The following is a 25,954-nucleotide window of genomic DNA, read 5'->3' on the forward strand; positions in this document are numbered from 1 at the left end:
AGGGAGGCAGTGGAGGCCAACTTCAGCCAGTCCTTCAACATGTACACACCTTGCAAAAGCCCATTGTGTAGGAAGGGGCTTGAAGGTTTCTCTACCCCATTTCTGCTGTCCTCAGCACAGTGCTGGAGTCCCTGCTCAGATATAGCTCCTCCAGAGGTGACCCCTGTGCTCTGCGCCCACCACAGTCCCATACCTTTGCACACATGGCTGGGGATGGAAATTGAGGATGAAGCACATGTGCTCCTCAGCTCAGCTTCAGCTCTTTCATCTTGGTGGCACTCTGTCCTTCTGTCTCCAGCCCATGGTCTGTGCTTAGGTTCAACACACTCCCAGTCCCTCAGAACCTCTCTGGATTGTGCTGCTGCTCCCATCAGGACAGGAAAGACCTGGGAACATGTGGCAATGCTCTGCAAAGGCTACAGACGGCCCAGAGCTCCCTAGCCTGCTGCAGCCCACCAAGTAGCACCCTGAGGGCCCAGGCAGGTCCCAACCTTCTGCCTCCCTGCAAAACACCCTAGGAAGGTGCTGAGCTCTACCCGCTGCCAGGCCCACCGAGCACTGACTCCCTTCTTATAGCAGGATCCTGTCTGGGGAAACAGCATCCCGCGCTGTGAGAAAGCTCTCCCTTCCTCCTGAGTTAGTGGAAATATTTTTTTCAAGCCTGTAAACCTTGACAGGTGGATGACAAGTTGAAAAAACCCACCCAAGTTAGTGCAAGACTACAAGGGCTGCATCCACGTACTTCCACAGCAGCTGCCTGCTGTGGGAAGCTGTTATGCAGTGCAGTTAGGGAGCATTCTTCCCAGTAAGAAAATAAATTTTAAAATAAAGATTTTTTTCTGTCACTCTGTTAAGCCAAGTGCTCCCCAAATGGTAACTCTTGGCTGGCTGATAGGTATTTAGGAGTGCTCTTTCATTGACAAAGTGAAAAAAATATCTGAACCAGAAGGGTTCTTTAAAGGTCCTTGTAGACTGTGATTTGTGATTGTTTATTCTCGGCAGCGAAGCAGAATCCATTAAAGTGGATGTGCCTGTTAAGGAGCACATTTCCCTTCTCCCTGTGAGGTGCAATTACAATAATAAGCTGCACGAGAGCGAAACCAACTTTTCAAACAGCAGGTCTCGTGAGCAGCGAAGCACCTCCACAAACCCTGGGATACGAGCAGCATGAGAGCACACCTATGGAAACGTCACTTTCATCAAATCAGCACCACCAACTTCCTTCCTCCACCGTCCCATGGTCAGCAAGACTCACGTCCAGGCAGGCAGGACTCTGTGGGCAGCGTCACCAGTGCTGTCCAGCCATCCTCCCCATCACACATGCTTGGCAATGCCACGCTGGACCATGCCTGGAAGAGCTGAAGGCTGCCAGTGCCGGCCTCGCTCCTCCACCCAGAAGAGCTGCTGCCACCGGCGAGCATCGCAGCAGTGCTGTCTGCCTGCCGACACTCACAGTGCTGCCAGCAGTCATTTTCTCTTTAAAAACGTATATCTACGTTCTCTTTGCATTTATTTGTGAGCTGCTGGGAAGGCTAGAAACTTGCTTGACTTTGTAAGTAGAAGGTGAGATGTGAACATACTCCCATGGCTCCAGGAACTGGAGCTTTAAAAAAGAAAATATATGTGAGGCAGCCCCCTGTTCTGCAGGAATTTGGTGCTGACTGGAAACTAAGATCCTTGGATAGCTGCACATTGGTTTAGTCTAGCAGGGGCCTCCCAGGAAAACAAGGAGATAAACCACCTCAACAGTAATACTTCAGAGCTCTTAGATGCAAAGTTTTTACCTTTTATCTCCATCCAAGTTAAAAATATTTTTGTTTTGCCATGTCAGCTGAATGGACCATCAACCCTTCCCAGGGTCTGAGGGCGGCCGGGATGACCTGGGTGCTCCATCGCACAGATCAGCTCTGCTTTGGGTCTCATTTAACTGGGAAAGGAGAGCGATCTGTCTGACTTTCAAATCTCTGATGATGGAGATTCCACCACATCCCTCAGTAAATTGTTTGAATAGTTAATCGCCCTCATAATGAGCAGTGTGCATTGTATTTCTCATCTCAATTTCTGGGTGAAACTTCCAGCTCTGGTCTCCTGTTAGACCAGTATTAGATGAAAGAATCTTTTCCCAGTCAGTGTCAGCTCCCCACACAGGTTTTCATGGGCTGGTCTGAAGTCAGCCATAACCTCTGCTTCAGTGAGCAACTGAGGTTTTGGAGTCTCATGACTGCTTTTAAGCCTCTCTGTGTAGTTTCAGCTCTTGTCTGTGGTGCTCCTTTGCTTTATCAGCCTCCCTTTGGAGGCCAGGCAGCAGCAGCAAGGTCCACCAGCACCAGAGCAAGGTCCTGGCACTGCCTCCCAATTCCTTTCCCCATGCCCATGGTTGCAGTAGTCCTTTCAGCTTGGCATAAGGCAAGAGTTCAGGTTCAGCACATCAATAACGAACTCAGCTGTGGTATTAACATGTACTTTGAGGTTTCTGCAAAAGTGTGTGCTAAAGCATATTCCTAAAATGTCTGTGGAATGAGAATTTCTTATGGCATATGATCCAGAGGAAGGTGGACACAGTCTTACAGTGTCATAACAACCCAGAAGGGATTTCAGCAGCATAGGCATCCTCCATGTTCGCTGCTCCTCCTGGTATCCTCTTCCTCCTCCATAACCCCCACCTCTGCTCCTAACAGCCCAACCACAAAAACCAATGGAGAAATTGCAAGTATGGGAGTTGCACTGCAGCTGGCAATTGGGTGAAAAGCCAAAACTCAGTAACAAAGCGTGAATTATCAAAGCTATCTAGCTACAAGAGAAATGCTATGAGAACAGGGATTAACAAAAGCAAGGGAAGGGAGACAGAAATGGAAGGGAAAAAACATCCAAGTTCAGGGAGAGGAGGAGAGACTCTGACACAGAGCCACATGGGCTTTGCTGAGTTGGTCCCTCTCCTTTCTGGCATCAGACTTGGAGATAAGGGGTTTCCTTGCCACCAGGCTGATGCTCAGCATTACTCAAGAGGATGCTGCTCCCTAGAAGACAGACACCAGGGAGACTAAAAGGAAACCTGGACTTGGCCAGAGCTGATTTTAACCCCCCACCCAGCACTGTGCTGACTGTGCACCTGGGATTACTGACCAGGCTTTCAGTAGTGCTCAGAAAGAAAGGTGGACAAAATCCATTTTGTAAGCATGGTGGTTGTCATTAATTATTGCACTTCTCTTTATCAACTTACTCATTATCTTATATCACCTTTAAATATGACCTCTCTAGAGAATCCTGACAGAGCCTTCTTCCCATAATCTGAAAAGTCTCTGTTATTGCAAGATGTCTGGAAAAGCAGCCACCAGTGACTAGCGAGTTCCTCAGCTCCTACAAAACTCTTGCATTCAATTAATTCAAACTTGCTATTTAAAAATGAGCTTCTGAAAAGACTCATTCCATGCAGGGCTGAGCAGCAGATGCCTGCGCACTGTCACACTGGCGTTGGTGCTTGCTACAATGTCCATTGAAGGTGAGGGACTAGACAGGCAATATATGTGCATACCTGTATATCCCTCCTCCTCCAGACTTTAATTTTGCATTAAGATTGAGCATTACTTTAATTTAAAAAGTCAGCACATACCTGCTCCATTCACCAAGCACCACGTAGGGCAAAGGGAGGAGCGGCAGGCAGTGCTCCCAGTTGGACCTGCTGGGTAAGGGTGCATTAGGACAGAGCATTCCTGTCCGAATGCAGGGGGAGTCATGCAGCTCGCTGGGGTGCAGAAGAGGCTGGAGCTTAGGAAGTCTTCACTCACACCTTGGATGGGGACATGGGGGATGACACCCTCTAATAAGGTGGCAGTGATAGCCACTGGGAGCATCTCCTCCTTCCAGCTCTGACGAGATTTTCACTTCCCCATCTGTGAGCCTGCCCCAGGTGCAAGGGAAGCACACAAAGATGCAGGACAGAGGGTGAGGAGTTCATTGCAGGATGGTTGCACTACTCCACCAGTACCAAATAATTTTGGTACTTGCAGGAGTTTGCAAACAAGTCCTCCAGCACCATTTAGTGAAATGGCATAGATTAACTCTCTGGTTAAAGCATTCCCTCTAAAGCAACACCTTCTTCCCCTGTGCTTTTACTTTGCTCTTCCTTCACTTCTTTCCAGCCTCATTATCTTCCCTGTTACAGTTTTGTGCACAGTCACCCCACAGCCATTGGTGGAGGGACCATCACCTCCCCACACTCTCACCAGCTGTCGGGTGAGCACAGTCCCAGCTGCATCCATCATTTTCCTTGTCACCTTATACTGCAGACTCCACTATTGTGCTTCTATTTCTTTCAGCATCACTGCCTCTCCCATTTCCTCTTGCTGAATAGCAGCATATCACATTATTTTTGAGATGAGCTTCTCTCACTCTGATTTGCATTTTGTTATTTTCTGCCATGCGTCTGCCCAAATCTCATCTGACTAGCTTGCTGCGGTGGGATCAGAGTGCCAGTTTCGCTCTCACTGGGCTCTTTAAAAGCTGTTGGCCTGTCTCCCTGCTGGAGAAGGACCAACCTCCCATTGCAGTCTGTGTCCAGCTTTCCCCCAGGTTTCAGCCACATGAGACATACACTGTGTCTTTTCCTAAGACTCGCTGCCTGCCAGGGAGGCCTGCCTGTTCACAGCACCTTCCCACTCCCCCAGATAAACATCTGAGCTTCACCAGCCACAGACTCTGCTCATCCCCACGCCTGCACCTCGTCAGAGGCCCTGCTTGCCTTGTACAACCTCTTGGGAAGAAACCATGGGAAGTTAGCCCATGGCAATCCCCTGCAGTGATTTCTGAGTCCACACTGCCTTTTGCAATGGCCTCTAATTTTACATCCTAATTTAGTAAATGACCTCAACGTGCCTTTTGCTCCCTCCTCTACGTCATTAACAAAGACAGTGCTGTTTAGGAATACAGCTTATTTTCCGCTGGTGGGCAGCAAGCTCAGGACAGCTCTATGTGCACCACACACCAATATGGGCAGCCACTCAGCTGAAACAGGGATTTTACCCTGCCCTGGCAAACCTCAGCCCCAACTCTCCAATTCCCTACCTAGCACTTGCTTGCTCCTGCCCAAAGGTGTTACTTTGAACTCTAAGAGAAAATCTGCTATGATTTGTTTCTCCTTAAACTCCCTTAAGCTTAGAAACATTTCTTCTACTCACCTTCCAGCTGATTAGGTGTGAACAAGGAGGAGAAATCACTTGCTGAGTGCTCCAGACAGATCCGGGTGGACCCTTCAGAAGGATTTAAACCAGTGTTGCAGGTGGGGGGATATAAACTGGGGGATCAGGTTTTTTGCTTTTTGGAAGGGTGGGAGGTCTTCAAGGTCCTTAGAGCACAGATGATGGATGTTGAGAAAATTTTGAGTGTTCTGGAGTGAGTCTATTGCTTTTATTCTGTTTAAAAGCCTGACCTAGGTCTTCCTAAACATGTATTTGCTTTGTTTAATTCCTAAGTTAGCCTAATGCTAGGGTGAAAAAGCTAGCAGTGGGATACGTGTTACCTGTTGATATGTGAGGCTAAAGGAGAGAGAGACGTAAGTTAATTTTGAAGAGCTGCTCTTAGTGCCTGTGATCAGTGAACTGTGAAGTGTGGGGATGTTCCCTGCAGTATGGTAGGGTCAGCATAGGTCTTGTGATGCCAGGGGCTGGCTGGAGGGGGGGCAGGCTGTTTTGGCTGCTGTGAGCCAGTTCCTCTTTTGCAAGGCATAGAGGTTACCCTGAAGCATCCTAGAAGACAGAATAATGTGCTACAGGAGCCCCATGATGGTAGCCTAAGCTGTTCTTGGCATGGAGCTGGGGGATGCAGTTTGCAGCATGTAACCTTGCTTTCCCTTTGTGCCTGCGCTGGGACTTGTGTCTGAGGGGGGCTTTCTTGTATGCAGCTTTGGATGTGTGTCAGGGGAAAGAGAAACCTCAGTAAAAATCCTTGGAAGTCTTGGTGCCTTGGGAGACAATGTTCCCCTTGCATGCTTTGTAAAGCAGCTTTAACAGCCTGAAACTAAGATCATGGGGAAATGTTTCAGTAGTACTGGCCTGCTCCTTACAGTACAGCCCTGCATCAAGTGTACTGTCATGTTCTGCAGTGATTGACCTCTGGAGTAATTCTTATATTACCCTCTTATTTTATTTCCTCCTGAATTGATTGGTTTGGGAATCAAAATAGTCTCCTTGGGTTCAAGGCTGGGTGGGTTGGGGCACCTTTCTTACCTGTGCAACCGGTACAGACTCAGCTCAGGCTACCAATGCCAGCATCGCATGCGGGATGGATCAGCGAGTTTCAAAGTGGGTGGAAGACTGCACCCTCTTCATGCACTGGAAGAGTGCTAAGAGTTTACTAAGGACTGGTGTGGAGGGTGCTAAGGTTAATAAGTTAAACCAGCTGTGACTTGGGTGGCTCTAACCCTGTTCCAGCATGCTGGAGAGCCTCACTCAAAGTCGAGTGAGGAGATCCATCTGCTTGCTGGGCAGCTGCAGAGCGGCTCATGGCCTGCGAACCGCTCATCTCCTGTTGTAGTTGGTTACTAGCCCTCGATTGCCACTGCAGCTGGTAGTCACTGTTGAACCATTTACATGGCAGGTGCTTTAGGATGCTGATGGAGTGATTGAACAACTTCTGCCCCCAGCTATGAGCCCTTGCAGCTGGTTTTTATGACAGTGAGAGGGCTGTACTCGCCCCCAGCTCACTCCTCTACCTGCTTCCTTGGTGCCAATGTTAGATTGGGGGTTGTTTTACCACTCTCTTTAAAAGCACGTTCTCAGGGCTGCAAGGATCAGCTTGTACACACCGGGAAGTGAAGCTTTCCACCTTACACGAATTCTCCTCATGCATATGTATGGCGACGTACTCTTTAACTACATGATTCTTGGCAGTTTTTTCCCCAGGACCCTGCACCATTTGGTCAGGGTTTCCATGCAACATTTCTGTTTACTCTCCAATGTGAGGCTCTAGCCAGGTTTTTCTTGAGCTCCAGTGAAATGCTGTGCTGAATGCAAAACTACGGATGTCTTCACATGTGCTTCCCCTGGAGCTTATAACTTATCTATGTGCTCTGCAAGCGTAACGAATGTTTCTCCAACATGAATATCTGAAAGCTGGGACCCATGGCTCAGAGATACTAGGGAGAAGCACAGACAGCATGTGATCCCTCTGCATGCCTGACCTGAGGTACTTGGGTTCCTTTTTCTACCCTTGAAATGCTTGGCAAGACAGGACTGTATGTGTATAGACCTGCTGATGGCCCTGGTCACGCTGTGCTCATCAAGCTCTGCACCAACATTGGAACTCAGAGAACGAGCAGTACAGGAGTGGCCACTTTCAAATAGGAGCTCTGTAGTGGTTGCAGAGATAAACCCCAAATTCTCCAGAGTGGCACTGAACTGCCCATACCCTATCACATTGTTTTTTTCCACCTGTAGCAACCAGGCATTTTTCCATTTCACCAAAAAGCAAAAGAAGTCCCTGCAGAGAGTGGCCCCATTCACTAAACCACCCAGCCCCCCCTCGCTCAGCAGCATCCATCCTCTGCAACAAGTGATGAGGGAGCCCCACAGAGATAGAAAAGTATAATGAAAGGTGGTTGTGATACACAGGCAGAAGGGGCTGAGCAGAGACTGCCCTTCTGGGTGCCTAACTTCATAGTATGAGGGCTCCTCTGTGTTTTTCCTGTGCCATTTTCTAGGCTTAAAACCAAGCCTGAACAAGGAAAATCAAACTGTCATGTGAAGCCATTCTGTGCCCCATGCGGATAATCAGTACATTCACCCTGCAGGTGCACAGCACCGATGCCTCTGGCTGTGGCACCAGAGACTCTTCCAGCCCTTGATGTGGCTGGGGTGGCTGTTACCCTCTCTTTGCCCACCCGCCACCCAAGTGAAGGGGGCTGTTCGGTTTGATGGTCGGGCTGGGAGCTCCTGGGCATCGCTTGATAAGCTGGAAGGGAAAATAGCAGGCACTGGTTCTGCGTTCTCTGTTCTCCACTCCCCTGCAAAGCTTGCTTTAGTGGAAAGTCTGTGAAGCTGAACCTATTTAGTTAACTGAGGAGTAGTTTCATCTTGGAGTCACTGTGGGGGAAGCAGTTAGTGTACAGCAGGACTCCTTGGATTAGTGGAGGCTTGATGAAACAAGAAATACAGACCAGAGAACTTATGCTTTATTTTGTTGGTGAGGGTCCTGGCTGCTGGAGTGACTCACCAGGGATATGTGGGAGTCCACCCTTCTGTCTTTAAGATCCAGCTGGTCTTTTCCCCAGGGCTGTGCTGCTCCATGTCCCTCTGCAAGCACAGAGAGCAGCATTTTGGCTCCACGTGGTGACCCTGGCAGGGCATGGGAGACCCAGCTGGGGCACGTTGTGCAATGCACCCGCCCTACCCAGTCTGGGAACGGGGGAGGACTGGGGCTTGTCATGGCAAGGGGAGGGTTTGGAGACACCTGCCACCCCGTTGCCCAGGAGTTTCAAAAACAAGGAGCAGCTCTCACAGATGTTATTGCAGGGAGTTTCCTGCTTCCTTCCAGCTCCCCGTTTCATGTCTTGCCTCTCCTGTGCTAGCTCCCAGGTAATGGGTGTCTTATCTCAGCATCTCGTCCACTGCTTCTCCCCAGCAGTACAGAAGCAAAACTTGGGGACTGCTCCTGCTCTCTTGCTGTGGAAATGGTCTGGGCTCTCCCCTGTATTGCCTCACCTTCCTCCTAGAAGCCTCTTCTTCCTCAGCAGAAGAGAGGGAAGGGCCCTCCCTAGAGAGGGTTCCTCATCAGCAAGGGTTGGATTTGCTAATGCTTGTGTTCGCCTTGAGCAAAACCGCTTTACCTACAACTAACTGGGATGGCTGAACTCTGATATACGGGGAATGCAAACAGCAGCTGAAATATGAAGATGTTCAGAAGATGGCTTGAAACCTGGCTAGATAGTCCTCGCGTATTAAACCCTGACTCCTTACCCAGGTGAGCATTTCCTTTCTGTGGGTGCCAGGGAGGCAGAAGGATGGGATTGCTCACAAACAAGGTGGTACAAAATCCCGTCCTTTGACCCTCCTTAAAGAGCTGGGCTGGATTGAGAAAGCATTCAGGACTGGTTTTGTGTGCAGAGATGCACCATGCACTTGAGAGAAGGTTTTTTCCTCTTTGGAAATCAGCCCTCAGACCCTGAGGGGGCAGCTCAGCCCTGCTGCCGGTGCTTCTGCAGGAGGATGTTTAACCATGAAGCCTTAATGAAGTGCAAGACACCGAAATTGATTGATTCCTTGCGAGACGCAGAGGCGTTGGGCAAGTGGATGCTAAGCCAGAAGAGCTTGTTTTGGGGCAGGTGAGGCCTCTGGTTTACTCATCATGGGAGAGAGCTGGAGTTCGGATCAGGCTCTGAAATTCCAGGCCTCAACATGAGGTGGTGCAAAGCATCCACTTCCCATCCGTGAACTGGGAGCCGCTGCTCCCTATGCAGCAGCAAGGAGGAGGAACTGAATGCCTTTGGGGAAGAACTGGAGATAAAGGAGGTGCTAATGAAAGCTAGAAGAATGAAGTCATCAAAATATAAAAAGAAGACGAGAAGAGATTCTTCTAGGGGAATTTATCCATCCCTGCTCGTCTCTACAGCTGCCTGCCTGCTCTTCAGAAGAAGCAGGAAGAGAGATTCAGCAGTTAAAAGGATTTTTTTCCCCTCTATGCTTTCCACTGCAAGAACAAATTTTCGAGGGGGAATCCTGCTTTATAACCTTGTGTTATTTATTCAACAGGCATCCCAGGCACGCGGTACAACTCGAGCATCTCCATTCCCCATTTGTGAAATGCGGATGCTAACACATACCAGCCTTGGGCAGGATAATCATGATTCCCCGAGTCCCAGCAACATGCTCGTAGCTGCACATTACAAAAGTCAAGACAGTCCCTATTCAAAATGCACAGGTCCTCCTGGAAGGGCTGTTGAGCACTTGCCACTCCAAAATGACTTCGTGGGCAGATGGAGATGATCTCCCCACCCCTAATGAATGTGACTCACTCTGGAGTGGTTAGTACATTAGCATAAGGAGCTCTACCCTCCTGCTGCCCTGCTTGCTCAATTAAAGTGCCATTTGAACCCGATCCCTTCTGTGTTTTGAACGCAGGCACGTACAACAACACCACTGTAATTGTAAATATTTGCCCAAGGTCACCTCTGACACCTCCAGCTTTCAGTGCAGAGGCCCAACTAATCTTGGCACTCATTACGCTGTAAGTGGGTCTGTCATCTGCTGGTGATCTCTTAGGAAAACTGTTTGGGGGACTTAAAAAGAAAATACTTCTGTCACTGAGCTGCGGTCTGGTGGGTCCCAGCCCACTTGGGCCCCAGCATCAGATCTGTTCTACAGATTGAGCCACAGCTCACACCCACCACTGTTCCTTGGCTTTTGAGCGTGAGCACCAGCAGCAGCCGATTCCTGGGGGCAGAGGCAGGCGCTGAGGCTGATCTCCACTGCGTCACCCCAGCAGCTAGTCCAGCCCCCGCTGCTCCCCAGCCCTGCCAGCTTGCTCACCCTCTGCAATGAGGCTGTCACCAGAGCTGGTGTGATGTCATGACACCATGTAGCTGACTACTGCTGCCCCATGCTTGCTGTCTGGGCTGTATTTCTCCCTGGCATGCTGTGGGAGGAAGCCTGAGAGCCTCTGAGCTCGTGGTCGAGCTGGGCTGTCAGCTTCCTACGGTAGCTGTTCCCTGGCAGCCAGGGTCACTGCGCAGAGCCCTGTGTAGCCAGGCTGTTACCCACCGAGTCCTCAATGATGGTGCTTTGCTGTGATCTCCAGCCATCTGCTAGCTGTTAGTGGCCTCATTTCTCTGGCAGTCTGATGTGCCTTGTCTCGGGGCTGCACATCTGTGCTGTTGCCCTCACTGCTTCACCCCAGCCACCAGCACAGGGTGCGCTGAGCAGCCTAAATCCAACCCTGGCTACCTGCTGTGGCCTTCTAGCAGCGTTGAATTCAGAAAAGTGGCTTTAATTTCCTGCCTGTCTAACCAAAGGAGGATCGGGCTGTATCAGGCTCTGATCTGGCTGTTTGTTCTCTTCTCGCTCGGTCTGCACAGATGCAGACGACAAGGACTGGTCCCAGGACAGCTATGAATTACGTGACTTCGCCACAGCTGTGCAGGCTGTGTTTTCACTGCCAGAAAAGCAGAGGTAGGATTTAATGCAGAATAAGTGGCTCATATTAACTGTCCCGCTGTCAGATCCTCCTAGGGACAAGGATTTGTAATTCCTCTGCCTGGTGAACTAGGTGAGAACAAGGCCAGCCGTGGTTGTGGCATTGACCTCCACTGCTCGGTAGAGTACAGCTGTCTTGTTCCACTGGAAAGTCACAGTGTGACAGCTACCATGTGCTCAGTGTCTGACTGTAAAAATACAGCATGTTTATGTGTGTGTGTGTGTGTGTGTGCAGCGATGATGGTATCGCAGCGCGTTAGGGGCAGAAAAATGAAACGGCTGCAGGTCCCTGCACACCAAAACCCTCCTCCAGCATCCGCAAGAATCTCTCCCTATCTCACCTTAAGGAGCATCAGGAGCCTGGATATATTTTTCCTCATGTTTATTTTAAAGAGACGGCTCATTTAACACTCGGGGCAGTCTTCAAATATAAATAACCTGTACAGCACGTATCCATGTTACCGAGGAATAAATTACACTCCTGGGTTCCCCCTCCCTTGCTTCCCTTTGATGTTATTGCCGTGGATATATATATATATGTATGTATACGTGCACTTCATACATAACAATGTAACCTCACCCAACAGCCCTCTTGCTGTACGGAGAACACCAGGACATCCCTCCACTTCGCTGAACTAGAAAGTAAAATCCCTCGCTAGCCTATTTTCCAGCCGGATCTGCCGATGGAAAACCAACGCCGCTGGAAGACCCGCTGCCGCCCACCCCTGGGGACACCCACTGCCCCCCCCCCGCCCCGCGGCAACACGAGGATCGCGGGCGGGTGCGTGACTGCCGGCTCTGCCCCCACGCGTGGCGAGACGCGGAGGGGGCGGGGGGGGGTGCTATGTGGGCGCCCTCCGCGCCGGCCCAGCCCCGCGGCGGCGCCTCCCCCGGGTGAGAGGCGCGGGGGAAGGCGGGGGGGTGGCGGGATCCCGGGGACACCGGCGCTGCGGGGCTCACCTGCGGCGGGGCGGGGCGGGGCGGGGCGGTGGGGGGAGGCGGGAGCGAGCGAGCGCGGCACCGCCCCCCCCCCCCCCGCCCCGCGCTCCGCCGCCGCCCGCCGCCGCCGCCGCCGCCGTCTCCCCCGCGCCGCCGCCGCGCCTCCAAGATGACCGGGCAGCGGCGGGGAGGCTGCCGCAGCCCGCTGGTAGGTAGCGGCCCCGGGGGAGCGGGGCGGGGGAGTCTCGGCCGGTGCCCGGGTACCGGGGGAGGGGGGTACCGAGCGCGGGGCCCCGGCGCGGCCCTTCCCGGGGGTTTGCAGCAAGTGGTGGGAGGGACGTGGGAGGGGGGAGGCTGCTGCCCTTCCCGGGAGCCGGTGCCCGGTGGCGGCTCCCCGCCACCCCGACTCAGGTCTCCCGGCTGCAAAGTGCGTTTGTGAACCCGCCCCGGCATCTTCCGCCGCTCGGCGGGGAGACCCGGGGGGGGCCCAGCGCCTTCCCCCCTCCTTCCGCGGGGGGGGCAGCGGGGCACCGCGTCCTTCCCGGCCCTTGCTGTTCCCGTCCTGCGGGGCAGCAGCGATTCTTACCCGGCGGGAGAGGAGACTGAGTGGCTTCCCCGCGCCATATCGGCTCTGCCTGCCCGCTGGTTAATGACCCAGCAACACCCCCCCTGCCCCCCCCCGCCCTGATTTCCCCAGGTGGGGCTCATCGCACCCCTTCTGCCTCCCAACCCGGTGACTATATGTGAAATCCCGCATTTTTTGGTTCCAGGCTCCCACTGCTGTCAGCAGGGAGCTCGGTGTGGAGCCGCTGCCTTCCGACTGCTCCCGTTTTCCTTCCTAGCGGCGTGGCACAGCTCTAGTCGTGATAAACTTTAGTTAAATGGAAGTTAAAAGGTAATGGGTTCTCCCGAGACTGGCGTCTTCAGGAATCACGCAGGCTTCTTTCAGAGCAAGAGGAAAGAAATGGGCATGTGTAATGTATCTATTAATGCAAACCCGGCTGTTGCACCGAGAGGCTAGGCAGTATTTCTTGGGATATTGCTCTGGCATTTTATTGCCTGTGTCCTTAGAGATATTATTGCTAGTCTTGAAGTGGAGCGTGTTTTGCTTGTGCTGAGAATCTGTTGAGCTGTTAGAAAATGCGCCTGAGTGACATGCGAGAGCTGAATTTCCTCGTCCTCACGCTTTATTTATGTGTCTTGCCTCCAAAAACATATCAGCCGCATATTTCATTGCTCTAATGTGCACAGCTAAAGATGGTTGTAACGTAGCTCGGGCAGCAAAGGGCTATTCTGCCGAACGGGTTGTGGAGTTTCTGGAGAGGGCAAATGGCTCTTGTTGCTCCATAATTTCCTCAAGTCTTGACATGCCGGGGTGTTAATGGCTCCGGCTCTGCCTGCCCTGTCTGGCTTTCGCCCAGGCCTCTTCACGCTCTCGAGCGAGCCCTGAAACCTCGACTGAGCCTTTGTTGTTGGAAGGCGGCTTCAAGGAGACCGCCTCTGTTTGAGGAGCTGCTGCAGCCAGGCTGAAGCTGGTGGCCGGTGCCAGCTGGACCACTGCACATTGCACCGGGACATTGCTGGCTCCTGGCTGGCATTGGCTCGGCGGCTAGGTCACCGCTGGGCAGCATCTGGGAAACGCTGCCAACCCATCACCCTGCATGCATGGGGTCGAGTGGGGGCTTGAGCTGCTCCTTGACCCTTATAATAAGATCAGTGGTGCCCGCCCTTCCTTATCCCCTCCGCTCCGGCAAGGTGGTGGTGCGTGGTGACACTCGATTGTGCTGGAGGGGGACTGTGGCAGGACTGCCCGGAGAGGGCTGGGTGCCTGGCTGCGGGCAGGGCAATCTGGTCTCTGCAGGTGCTGTGGGCTCAGTGCTGTGGTGGTTGCTGCTGCGTTCGCCTGCTAGGAGCACGCTCGAAACTCCTCGCTTGGCCCTTGCCCCTAGCAAAGGGGTATTAAAAACAGCCACGAACTGGGAGGAAGGGAGGCTGGTTGTGGCAGTCTCCCCGCTCCAGGCAGCGGTGTTAGAATGCTTTCACACCCAAGGGGGTATTCCTTGAGGATGCTCCTGGGAAAAGACAGCAAGTGGGATAGAAATATGAGGAGGAAGAATGAATGTCAGCAACAAGAAGCAGTTGCATCGATTCAGGCAGGTGGTGTTATTGCTACAGAGCCCTGGGTGTGCCGGCTGCTTCACAAGCGATTAGAGACAGGTCTGTGCCCTGCGGAGCCTTTCGCGGCGTTGGGTGAAAGCAGTGTGTGCGTACAGCTAGGGTCCTGAGAGTTGTGCTGCCTGCTTTGTAAACGTTGCTTTAGAAAAATAAATTAAGCTATAGTGGGTGATAAATTCCCTCCCTTGAAGAGTGTGCTTGCAGGCGGGCTGTGCTCCAGTGGCCTCCTTGGCACAGGCACAGCTTGGGGGGGTGATGTGCTGACAGTTTGTATGTTGTTGCATATATATATGTTTGTAAGCAGGGTGGGATCATCCTCAAGACCATGTGAGATTGATAGATGACTTACTTTTAAAATCAGGATTGTCTTGGCCCTTGATCATCCCCTCCAGGGGATCAGGAGACATGTTTCTAAACCTGCCCTTGGGTTTTTCATCCTGAATCCCCTGGGCTATGGCTCTGAGTGGGTTTCTGTGCAGGCAGTGGTTGGGGCTGCTGGAATGTCTGAAGGGTGGAGGGGGTCTGAGCCTGTTATCTCTCAGGTCAGCTCCTGACTTCTGGGAGTCATCACATCTTGGAGGCTGGTTACTGGAGAGACTGTGGCTTTCAGCTGTCCCATCCAAGATGCTGGAACCAGAACTTTCTCTGCAGGCTGCACAGCCGGTTCTTTAAACAAAGCTAATAACCAGTGTGATTATTTTTTACCTCTGGAGGGAGTTACTGCTTCTGATAACATTCCCACCTTTGCTTGCTTGAAATCCCTCTTAGGCTGGCGCTCCTCTTCAGGGTGAGCTAGCAGAGTATTTCATGAGGGTTTCTGACTGTAGAGGATGCTCCACTGAGCATCTTCCTCGGCGGGGGGACAAACAGCCTTGGGGAGGTTTGGGGTCAGGGTCTGGTCTCCTTGCCAGGGCTTGAACCTGTGCTGCTGCTTTTGCTTGTTTTTAATATTCTTCCCCTGGAAGACAAGTGCATGTTGCAGCTTAATGACTGCCTGGCTTTACCATCATCTTTTGCAAACGAACAACTCCGTCAGCCTCTCTGATTAATGAGACGACGCGGCGGGGAAGCCGATGACTGGCCTCCCTCGGCTGCCTCCTCGTGTGATCGCTTGCTGGTGCAGAGCCCGGGGTCCCGAAAATGCCAGGGCAGGGAGGTCACCGGCGGGGAGAATGGGGCATCTGTGTGCCGCTGAAAGCTGCCTTGTGCCGTGCGAAGGCGGCGGGGCCCTGGCCGTGGCTGCCGGCGGGGCTCTGGCAGCCCAAGCGGCGCTGGGGAGGGAGCGTCTCGCCCCTCGGATCCTGTGCCGCCTTCCTGTTTTCTTACGCACGGCTGCAAGAAAACACTGCGTTAGCTCTTTTTGCCAGCGGCCCAGGACCTGCCTCTCGTCTGCTGGGTGCGGAGAGAGGGATGGTGCTGAGCCCTGAGCCTGTGGCTTGTGTTGTCCTTGGAGGTGACATGGGGGCAGAGCTGGGCACGCTGCAGCCCCGGCTTTGCGGGGTGGAGGTGGCGAGGCCTTGCCAGCATCAGTGAGATGTGCAGCGCTTGGTGGCTTTGGCATCTGCCCTGCCCCCCGTGTTCCTTGTCCCAGCCCCGAGCAGGCTGGGGAGCACGGCTGGCGGCAGAATAGCTCCTTTTGTGCCTCTGGACACGCTGGCCTTTCTCAGGAAATAGCTTATTGTATTCGCTGGCAGCGCCAGGCTCTGTCAGTGCCTCAGCTCGCGGCCCCCGCTCTGTTCCTGCGCGTGGGCTGCCCTCACCCCTGCCCGCTGTGGGCAGCGCCAGGCCCTGGGTCCAAGCGGGTCCTGTGTCCGGGAGCCAGTGGCTAGGACGGGGACATCCTTGCCCTTGGTCAGCTGGAGCTCCCGACTTGTAGCTGGGGGAAGGAAGGCAGCCCCCCTACCCCCCAACAATGCCCACCAGCTCAGTGGGGTGCTGCCCCTCAGGACCACCCCGGTGTGGGGACAGGGCTTGGTGACAAAAAGCTTGGCATGCCTGCTCACCTGCTGGGTTGAAGATCTTTGCCCTGCACAGCCTAGCTGTGCTGTGCCCTTTTGCTCTGTGCTGGGAAACAGCCTGCCCTGCAGGGCTGGGGTGCGCCTGGACCTGGCGTGGGGTCTCAGAGTGGGGGTCAGGCATGCCTGTGTGTGAATCTGGACCTCTTTTTGCTCTTCTCTCCCTGCCCTCTATCAGCTCAGTGGTGCCGGTCTGCCTTCACGCAGCTTGTTTGTCCCCACGTCACCAGCTGGGCTTGGCTTCCTCCCCTAGCAAACCAACCTGACGTGGCTCTGGGTGCCGGAAGGGCAGGGGACATCCCTTTGCCGCCCCTTTCCCCTGAGTCCTCACAGACAGCTCAAGCTGTCATCCCTCTCATGTCCCCGTCCCCCTTTCCCTCCTCCCATATCTCCTTCTTCTGTGCAGGGGTGCTCGTAGGGAATGCGGGCTGTCGCTGTGTCATACCAGTGGCCACTGTGAGAGCCTGGGACCAGGGAGGGGATGTGGCACCATTGCAGGTGCCGTCAACTTCCCCCCATCACCCAGGTGCACAGCAAAAGCCTGGCATGCTCCGTGGCTCCAAGGCTGCTCCCTGTGTCAGCCCGGGCTGCCCTGGGACGGTCCAGGCACGTTTTGGGCTGTGCTGAACAGGAGTCATTCAAATTGAAGTGGAAATGGCTTGTGGGATTCAAAGGGTGTTTCCCAAGGGAAACCGTGTTTATTATTTAAAACTGTGATGGCTAGGATGCGTCCAGGTGGAGGAGCGTGCTCGGTAGCCTGCTGCAAGCAACCTGGCCTGATATGTGGATGCCTGCTCCTCCCCGGCTGGTTGTTAGCAGCTGGTTTTGTTTCCTTTTGGGCATTTCCTGCCGGATTTCCGCACTTTGAAAGGAAGAGGGTGCGGATAAGAGCTGGTTCGAATGTGATCATCAGCCAGAGTGCCTTGTGGGTGAATGGGGACACTTGCTCTCACCCATGCGGTTTAAAAATGATGCTGGATATTTTGTTCTCAAAATTTAAGAGTAGAGAAACTAGATAGAAATGAGGTTGGTTTTTTGGGTTTTTTTTGGTGGTTTTTGTTCTTACAGCTGTTGCAGAGTTGGATGCTGCAAGCTCTCAGGTCTCAAAACTGTGATTTTATTTTTATCTCTAGACTCTCTACTTCAGAGGGAAAAGGAAAACCCAGTGGCTTGTGAAAAGCCAATATGAGAAATAATAGGAAGCCTGCTACGTTAGTGAGAAACTGAGGCCAAATCCAAGAGATGCTTTTTGAAGGCTGTGCAAGAAAACATTTAGCAGGTCTGTGTGCCAGCTCTGCACGTGAGTGACTTGGTGTATGTCGGGAATCCCAAGGCTTTGGCTGCTTTGTGACATGGCTTGGGATCCTGAAACGAAAGAGGTTCTGTGTTACTATTGTTTATAACTGGAATTCATGTGTAAGAGGGAAATGAATTGCTAGGTCTGTTTGTTTATTCCTCCTTTTGCAGACACAGGAGCTAGGCCACAGTGGGATAATGGCCTAGAAATGAAATTTCATTTTAATATGCAAACGCAATTTTGAGTTTGTTGACTGAAGGGGAAAAAATTAACTTCAGACAGCAGACAGAGGCCTTCCTGAAGTAGGATTCAAGCACGGCGTAATAAATATGAACTGGCTGGTGATCTGTATGGGAGTAAAGAGAAGATGTGTACACGCACACCCCTCTGAAATGCAGCCGTGCAGCATCCTTCAGCAGCAAGTCAGAGTTGATGTGGAATAAATTAGCTTTTTGCTTTTTCAAAGAGGCATGGAGCTAGTTAAATGTGTTTCATGGACAATCATCAGAAGAACCCTACTAAATCTGGTTGTGTAACTGGGCTGATTAAAATCAGGCAGGGTAAGGCCATCTAATGATGCTCGAGTACCCGAAGGAGGGGGTGGGCTGGGGTGGCTGCATGGCACTGGCATTTGAGTACCCTGGCATGGTGAGGCTATGAACAGCTGCTCCGGTTTGCTGCCCAGCTGGGTGTCCTGGAAGGGAGGAATTTGAAGGGGCTGCTTTGAGCTGCAGAGCGGCCTGGCTTAATGCTTTGTTAAAGAGCAGGCTGGGCTTTTTGCTGGATGCTGCACTGGCTCAGGCTGCCGCCCGCTGCCGGGTGCTGCTGCTGAGCACCCTCGTGTAGCCCCACTGTGACGCTGTGTGATGGTGGCACTGGTGGCTGCTGGTCTTGTGGTAGTGCTGCCTGAGATGCTGCGGGGCTTTGCATTGCCGACAAGGGTGTCCAGTGCTCCGGCGTGTGTGTGGGACTGGTTGTCTGCCTGTCTTGTTCAGCAGCTTCTCTCCAGCAGTGACTGTAAGCAGATGGTTTGGGAGAGAGGAAAGGGGGCAAGTGGGGGTGGCAGGAGCCTACAGCCCCGGTGCAGTGGGGAAAGGACAGACACAGGAGCTTTACATCCCTCTCATAAGTGCTCCAAAGCCCCAGAGCTGGACCTGCTGCCCCTGCAAGGAAGCAGATGTGGATCCAGGCTTCAGAAATCCTGCACAAGGGGATTTATCCTGGTTGGATGAGGTGTCTCCACCTCTTCTTACTTCTTTCAGCTGAAATCTCATGCAAGAAAATGCTTTTTTTTACTGTGAGACTGGTCAAATGCTGGCATAGACTGCCCAGAAAGGCTGTGGAGTCTCCATCCATGGAGGTATTCAAAATCCAATGGGCCACAGTCCTGGGCAGCCTGCTCCAGGTGACCCTGCCTGAGCGGGGGTTGGTTTCCATCCCCAGAGGTCCCTGTGGACCTCAGTGTTTCTGTGACTTGTCTGATTTCTCATCCAAGAGTCCCTGGGAGTGCGGTGGGCCTGGTGGGATAGCGCAGTGCCCCGTGGTCCCCAGGGAGGAGGGATGCAGTGGATTCAGTGCTTGCCTTGCAGCACAGAAGTCTGGGAGAGGTGATGGCCGTGCGCTTGTCATCTCGTAGGCTTCAGTGGCAAGAGACCTATGTCAGCCTGTTAGTGTGTGGTTATTACTAGAAGTGATGCCTCTCTTTGGAGGGATATGCTGGAACCAAGTGGAGCCCAGGGACGAAAGGAAGGGCCGATTTCCAGGCTGTTAAAAGGGAATTTAATATCGGAGACCATAGTCTGGAGGGGTTGTGCATCAAAGCGGGAGTGAGGTGCTGGCAGGTGTGCTCCTGGCGAAGGAGGGACAGTTGATTACCCTCTGTTTTAGGGACAGCATTGCTGGGAGCCCCCTCCTCCAGGGTGAGGAAGGAGGGGACGAACTGTCTCCACGAGCCCAGCATGTGCTAGTGTGGGGCTGTTGGTCAGCAGTGTAATTGGAAGAATGATCATTGAAATACAGAGAGGGAGGGTGAGTTGATGCCCAGGGTCCAGAAGTCACCCAAAGAGCCGGGTTTATGGCTGGGGAGGGAAGACACCGAAGGAAATAATAAACCAATTCAGGGCTGGGATGTTGCTGAGAGAAGGGGCCCTGGGGGATGTGGGGCGCCCTATGGGTGACGCACTGGGTGTCAGCACTGGGTGGATGTCAGACATTCCTGCTTTGCAGCCTGCATCCTAGGCCAGAGGAGAGAAAAACTCTCCCAGGCAGTTACAGGCAAGCTGAGCAAGGAAAGCATCCTGCATTTAAGAATAATTTTAATCTTTTAGCCCAGTGCACATAAAGGCAGAAGTGGTGTCTAGAGGAGTTGTTCTGCATGGTCAGTCTAGCTCTGCTGCCTGCTCAGCTCCTCCAGAATAGCTGGGGAATTCAGATGAGAAGCAAAGAATGGATTTTTCAATGGTATGCATGATAAATTGCTGGAAAAAGAGAGGCAGTGATGCTCCAGAAATGTGCTCTGTCAGGGTCCAAAGGCATCTGAGAAATGGGGGAAGTGCCAAGGCAAACCTGATCTGGGGGCAAAATGTGGTGGCCTCTGTTATGTGTGTGATCAGGCCGTTCAGGGGGCCTTTTGGCCTTGAACTGCTGGTCTCAAGGTCACCCAAGGGTTTCAGCCACCTGGGAACAAGCCTGCTGGCTGTGATGTGGTGTCCCCCCCACCCCCCCACCTCCCAGGAAGGCCCCAGCTCAGCACTGATGTCCCCGCAGGGATGGAGGTGAGGGTGTCCCTGGGGCACAGGACCTGCCAGTGCTGGCAGCCATTCCTGGGGACTGTCTCTGCCTCCAGCTGTGGAGCTGCAGCTTGTGCAAAGCCCAGCACAGCTGCCCTGCCATGCCGAGGGTCACCCATTGGTTACCCCTGATGTGGGGCAGAAGAGCTGTGCTGCCTTTTCCCCGTTCCTCCTGTCTGTTTTGGATAGTGGAATGCTTCAGGCACAGGAGGAATCCAGAAACTCTGAATTGTTGCAGAAATATGTTGGCTCAGGCCATGTAAAGGCATTTTGTTTATCTTAAAGCATCCGAAGTGTTCTTAAAGCTGGCGCTCGGGAGCTGCTGGAGTTTCTCCGGCAGCATGTCCTGGGAGCCGCCTGCGCACACGTCGGCTGTCTCCTGAACCCTGTCTGTAAACATGGCAGGCTCGTTTAGGCACCGCTCGTGTTGCCAAGGACTTCTCTGTGGATTGCTTTGCTTTAGCACTCGTGTTTTCTCATAGCTGTAAGCAGCTCCCCCAGAGCTCAACAGTTTGTTCAGGGGTTGAAGCACAGAGCAAGGGTCCCAACTGGCTCTGAAACTCTGCTTGCGAGATCCTGAGCTGCAGCAGAGCGCTGGAGAATTAGCCAAACTCGATTGCATTTGTTTAGCAAATTTGCTCTGATTTCTTCTGGCTTGCGCTTTGCATCACGGTATATTTGTGGCATGCTGGGACCTGGCCTCGGCTCTCTCCGCCGATGCCTCTGTCTGCCTGTGTTGCTTTTTCTCCCATCCCAGAAATGTGCTCTGATTTATTTTTTTTTTGTTGTGTGGTTGTTGTTTTTTTTTTTCTTGGAGTCTTTCTCTGGCTTCAGGTGGGTCCATCTCTTGTTCCCTGGTGCTGGAAGTGTTTGTGTGCCTGTAGGAAGGAGGAACGGGCTGGGCTTTGTCTTGCAGGAGGGTGGTAGGTGCTGAGCTGCATGACTCGGGGCCTTTTCTATGACAAGCAATCCTGGCCATAATCATCTTGGCATGTTCCTTCTCCTCCATGGCTGGTGGGTGGGAGATGTCCTCAGGGATCTCTGCTGGCCCCACAGCCATGCCTGAGGTTCTCCTGAGCCCCTGCTTTTCTGTGCTTTGCCTCTGAGGCTTGCTTTCCTCCTGGGAAATCTCTTGTTTCTTCATTGATGAGGGCTGGCCTCTCCCAGAGACAGGCTCCTCTTCTTTATCTTCTTTGGGACTCTTCTTCTCAGTCCCCAAATCCAGACTTGAAGCTTCCTGGTTTCCCTGTTCTCCCTTGAGATTGTGGTCCTTCCCTTCACTTCCTGAAGCATCTGCCACACTGCCCCAGTTCCGTACTGCCCCATCCCATCGTACTTCCCTCCATTGCTCTTCCTCTTCCCTGGCACCCCACAGCTGCCTCTGATAAATGCTCTGCAGCCATTTTGTGATCGGACTGGGAGGATTTCTTCCTCATGCCCTGCAAGAGATGCTGTCTCTTGTTCACTGCTTGCAGTACAGGCTTATTTCAGCTCTTCTTGTGGCTCTTCCCTTCTCTTCTGGCACCTCCACTCCCATTTCCCCACCACCATCTTCTTGCTCTCCATTATCTCTTTTCAAGCCCGTTGCAGTTGCTCTCCCTGTTGCTGGTGGCTCCCAGGCTGGGTTCCCCCATCCTTTCTCCTTCCAAGCCTCGGAGGGCCTCCTGATTGCTCCTGCTGTGCCATGGCCACATCCTGCACCATGCCCGAGGTATGCTTCCCACTCTGCTGTTCCCCCTCTCCCATCCCCAGGCTGGGCGTGACTCCTGAGCTCAGCTGTGCTCGCCTCTCGCTGTGTGCTGAAGCCAGCACCCGGGAGGCTGCACTCAGGGGCAGAGTTTGCTGGGCACCGGGTCTGCAAGGAGGCAGCAAGTCCCTGCGTGTTCACATGGGGAGTACGAAATGCAAAGCTGGGGTGCCAAGCTCTGCTGCTAAGGAGGAGGTTGCTAAATTTTCTTGCATGCCCTTGCTAGCTTACTCCTGGGCACTGATGTGAAGCACAGGGATGCTGTGACTTCTGCTTTTGGTATCCCAGACACCTCACTCACAGTGTTTGGGTTGCCGGTGTGCCAGCTGCAAGAATCTGTCTATAGTGTGAAACTTGATGTCTAAGGAGTATATTGCACTGGTCTTTGACTTTATTATGCTTTGAAAGGAGGAAGCCCAGCTTCTGGTTGTCATTGGAGGATGCTTTTTTGGGTGCTGGCGGCTGTCACTGCCTTGGCCCCCTGTCTCCACATGTGACACTTGCATTTTTCTGGCATGAAATATTTCAACCTTTTTCATCCCTTTTATCAGATTCCTGAAGTCTTTTAGCAGCACTTCATCTCATGAATTATCATCAAGCAGTGTTATTGCCCTGCTTGTCGGGAGGGGATTCGAGCTGGTCTGCAGGGGTCATTAGTGGCAGGGTGATGTGCGTCAGAGATTGAGATGCCACGGAGCTGGTGTCTTCTCAGAGTGCAGGGTGGTGATGCCCTTTGCCATGCTGGGGCTGCCATCGGTGAAGATCCAGGTCCCACACTGGCCCCAATGTCCTTGCTGCATTTGGGGATGACAATGGGCAGGCGAGGGGACTTGGACTCCTCCCCACTGCCTGAAAAGCTGCTCAACGCTCCAGCCCTTGGCTGAGAGAGACCATGGTCTGGACATGCCAGGCTGAATTGGTTTATACATATATAATTTTTTTTTAAAACTCTTTCATTCCTGCCAATACTTTCTGAAGCTTCTGGCTACTGGTGCAGTCCCTGTGTGACCTGCAAAGTGCTGTGCTCCCTTTAGCATCCTCGGGATTTGCGTGCATTTATTATTCTTCACCAGATGCAGCAGGCTTCCCGTGGAGAATCAAGGCAGTTGGATGCTCTTGGAGGCAAAGGCGCCTCTGCGTGTAAAACGTCTCCAGCGAGCCTCTTATAGTGTCTGTGATTATTACAAATGCAAAATACATACCACTTTCTTTTTCTTTCAGGTTCTTAAAAGAACACTTCAGTGTTATATAGCAGGTATTGTCTGTGCTGTGCGTCTTGTTGCTAAAAGCCATCCTATGCCTCCCTCCAGCAGCCCGCAGGGAGGGAGCGGCGATGGCAGGAGGAAATTACCTTTGTAGTTACCTGCTTCATCTCATGAATTAGGTCTAAGGAGAGCTGAAAGGGATGGCAAGGATGTCCATAGCCCCTGCACACCGAGAAAATGATCTGGGTTGCCCCCTGGAGCAGGGAGGAGCCCTCGGGGTGATGCAGAATGGCAGAGCCATGCTGGCTGGGGAGCGTGGGCTGCTGTGCTGGGGACGGGGAGGGATGGAGGCAACCTGTGTCGTCGTAAACCTCCAGGAAATAGGCTGGGATTGTGTAATTATTCAGTGTGCTCTGGGATACAGCCTGCGCTGGACTTCAGAGCAGAGGGTTCAAGGGTTATGCCCTAGTCTTTCACCACAATCTGTTCTGTTAGGTGACTTGGTGAGCTGCTTGTTTCTAACCTGGCTGTGTGTGCTCAGGACCTGCTTTGCTTGCTCAGTGTTTAATCCCCATCCTGGCACAAGCTGTGTGATGCAGTGGATGGTGTCCTGTAGCAGCATAGCCTTACTGGTGTCCTGCTGATAACCTGGCTTTGATCAGAAAACTTCTTGGTGGCAGGGGAGTGAGCCCAGGGCTGCGCCTGGAGAATGCTGAGTGTTGCATTGCTGGTGGAGCATCCTGTGATGTGCCACATAAAGTGTGAAGGGACCACCACAGTGGGTGTTCAGTGGCATCCAGAGCAGAGGGTGGGACACGGGGGCAGGCAGTGTCTCTGCCATACCGGTCCCCTTGATGTGCTGGAGCCTCCTTGCTCTTGCTGTAGAGCACGAGCAGCTTTGCACAGGGATATTGCCTTGTAGCATGCCACATGGGTAATTGCCCAGGGTATTTGGAGCAGCACCGAGGGGTTTGAGCGAGCCTCAGGGAGCACGTTGCTGCTGCCTGAGCTGGTCATGTCATGCCCATGCGTCCCCCTGTCCTGTAACACTGAGTCATCTCTGCCCCTTGCCTGGATGTGGGAGTGCAAATCTTTCCAAGCCAGTGGTGTAGACTGGGTGATAAAACCCAGCCAAGCTGGAGTTGCAGAAAGCAGAACTTAGTGCTTGCAGGTGGGTGGGCATCAACAAGTCAAAAACATCCGGCCCCTACAAAGCCAGCACCACGTGCTCTCCAGTGGTCACTGGAGTGGGAGGTGCAGGAGCTGTGAACCTGTCAGCAGATTTGTGCCACCACAGCCGGCTGCATGCTGTGCCAGCTGCTGTGCCCCTGGTAGATCCATAGCAGGGTGCTTAGGGTAGGGGCTGGCTCCTGGGCTCCCGCAGTGCCTTGCTGTCATCCCCAGGCCGAGGGCTCCAAGCGTGGCAGTGAAGCAGTGCAAATACAATTGCAAAATAATCTCAGTGTTAGGTGGAGTAGGCTGGGGGAAAGCTGAGCCAGTTGAATGGGTGCTTTTTTTTTGTTGAGATGAAGGGTAAAGGTGCTTATGTGCAGAAGTGATTGAGGGTTGGAGAGCCCTCTCCAAAGGGATGCTAATGGTTGTGAGTCACCTCGGAGGGCAGGAGCATTTCGTCTTGAAAGGCTTAGAATGACCTGTTTAATGTGCTGGAGCTGATGTCCCTCTGTCATTCTGCAGCATTGGGAGGAGGACTGGGAAATCTGGCTCACACACAGAGCACTCCCAAGGGGCTGGTGTAGGAAAACAGTTTAAAAAATTGCCATGATTTGAGAAAAGCCTTGGTTTGTCCCTCTCTGAAATAAAGAGGTGGTAGCTGTAGCAGCAGAGGATCCAGGACTTCCTCTGGCCCAGCTGCTGAGGGAGGAGTGGGGTCTGCAAGTGGGTTGCACCCTCCCTATTGCATCACTGCTGCAATGTGGGGGCTTTCCTCTGAGTTTGCTTGTGGCTGTCCGGGATGGCATCACAGGCTGTGCCATGCTGGAAGCAAAGCAGGGCTGGGGTACGGACGCAAACTCCGTCCCCAAACCTTCTGCGCCGGGGCCCTCAGCATCTGGGTGCCCACAGACCTCAGCATGAGCCTGGGTGGTGCTTACTCAGGGAAAAACGTGTCTCCAGAACACGTGCCTCCCACACCAGGTTCCTTTAGCAAGGGGGAGCCTGAAACAGCGAAGCCCCGGGCTGATCCCATAGCTCCGGTGACATGTTGCTTCCCTCCTTTTAAATAGTTGGTGTCTTTTAGCAGAGGCTGGTGGGCCAAGTTACACTGGCCTGGGTGCCTCCTCCTGAATGTGTCAAGGGGGGAGGGTGTGAAAGTCTAAAATATCTGCTACCTGCATTGTTTCTGCATTGAGGATTAATGCTAATTATTTCCCCATTGTCTTCAGTTCCTGCAGGAAGCCTTGTTTATCTTACCCGCTTCACCAGGAATGCAACCCCAAGGAGTCTGTGCAGATATATTTAAACTTGCACAAAGCAGCACAATAGCCTTTGAATTCCCCGACTCCGTGGCATCCGTTGCAAGCGCGGCTGTCGCGTTTAGTGGTTTTGGGGTTTGGAGGCTGGAGCGGGTGCTGGGCTGGGGCAGCCCGG

General features: G+C 52.9%; 1 protein-coding gene across 1 annotated transcript in view; it reads left to right on the forward strand.

Annotated features, from left to right (window-relative positions):
• The first annotated feature begins 12,219 nt into the window (after positions 1-12,219).
• MID2 (midline 2) overlaps positions 12,220-25,954 on the forward strand; it is a 117,849-nt gene continuing 104,114 nt past the window's right edge. Inside the window, exon 1 of the mRNA XM_074882783.1 lies at positions 12,220-12,327. The gene's annotated coding sequence lies outside the window, so the exon portion shown is untranslated. The remainder of the gene's footprint in view (positions 12,328-25,954) is intronic.

This window comes from Strix uralensis, chromosome 13 (genome assembly GCF_047716275.1).
Source record: "Strix uralensis isolate ZFMK-TIS-50842 chromosome 13, bStrUra1, whole genome shotgun sequence".
In the NCBI taxonomy this organism is placed as follows: domain Eukaryota; kingdom Metazoa; phylum Chordata; class Aves; order Strigiformes; family Strigidae; genus Strix; species Strix uralensis.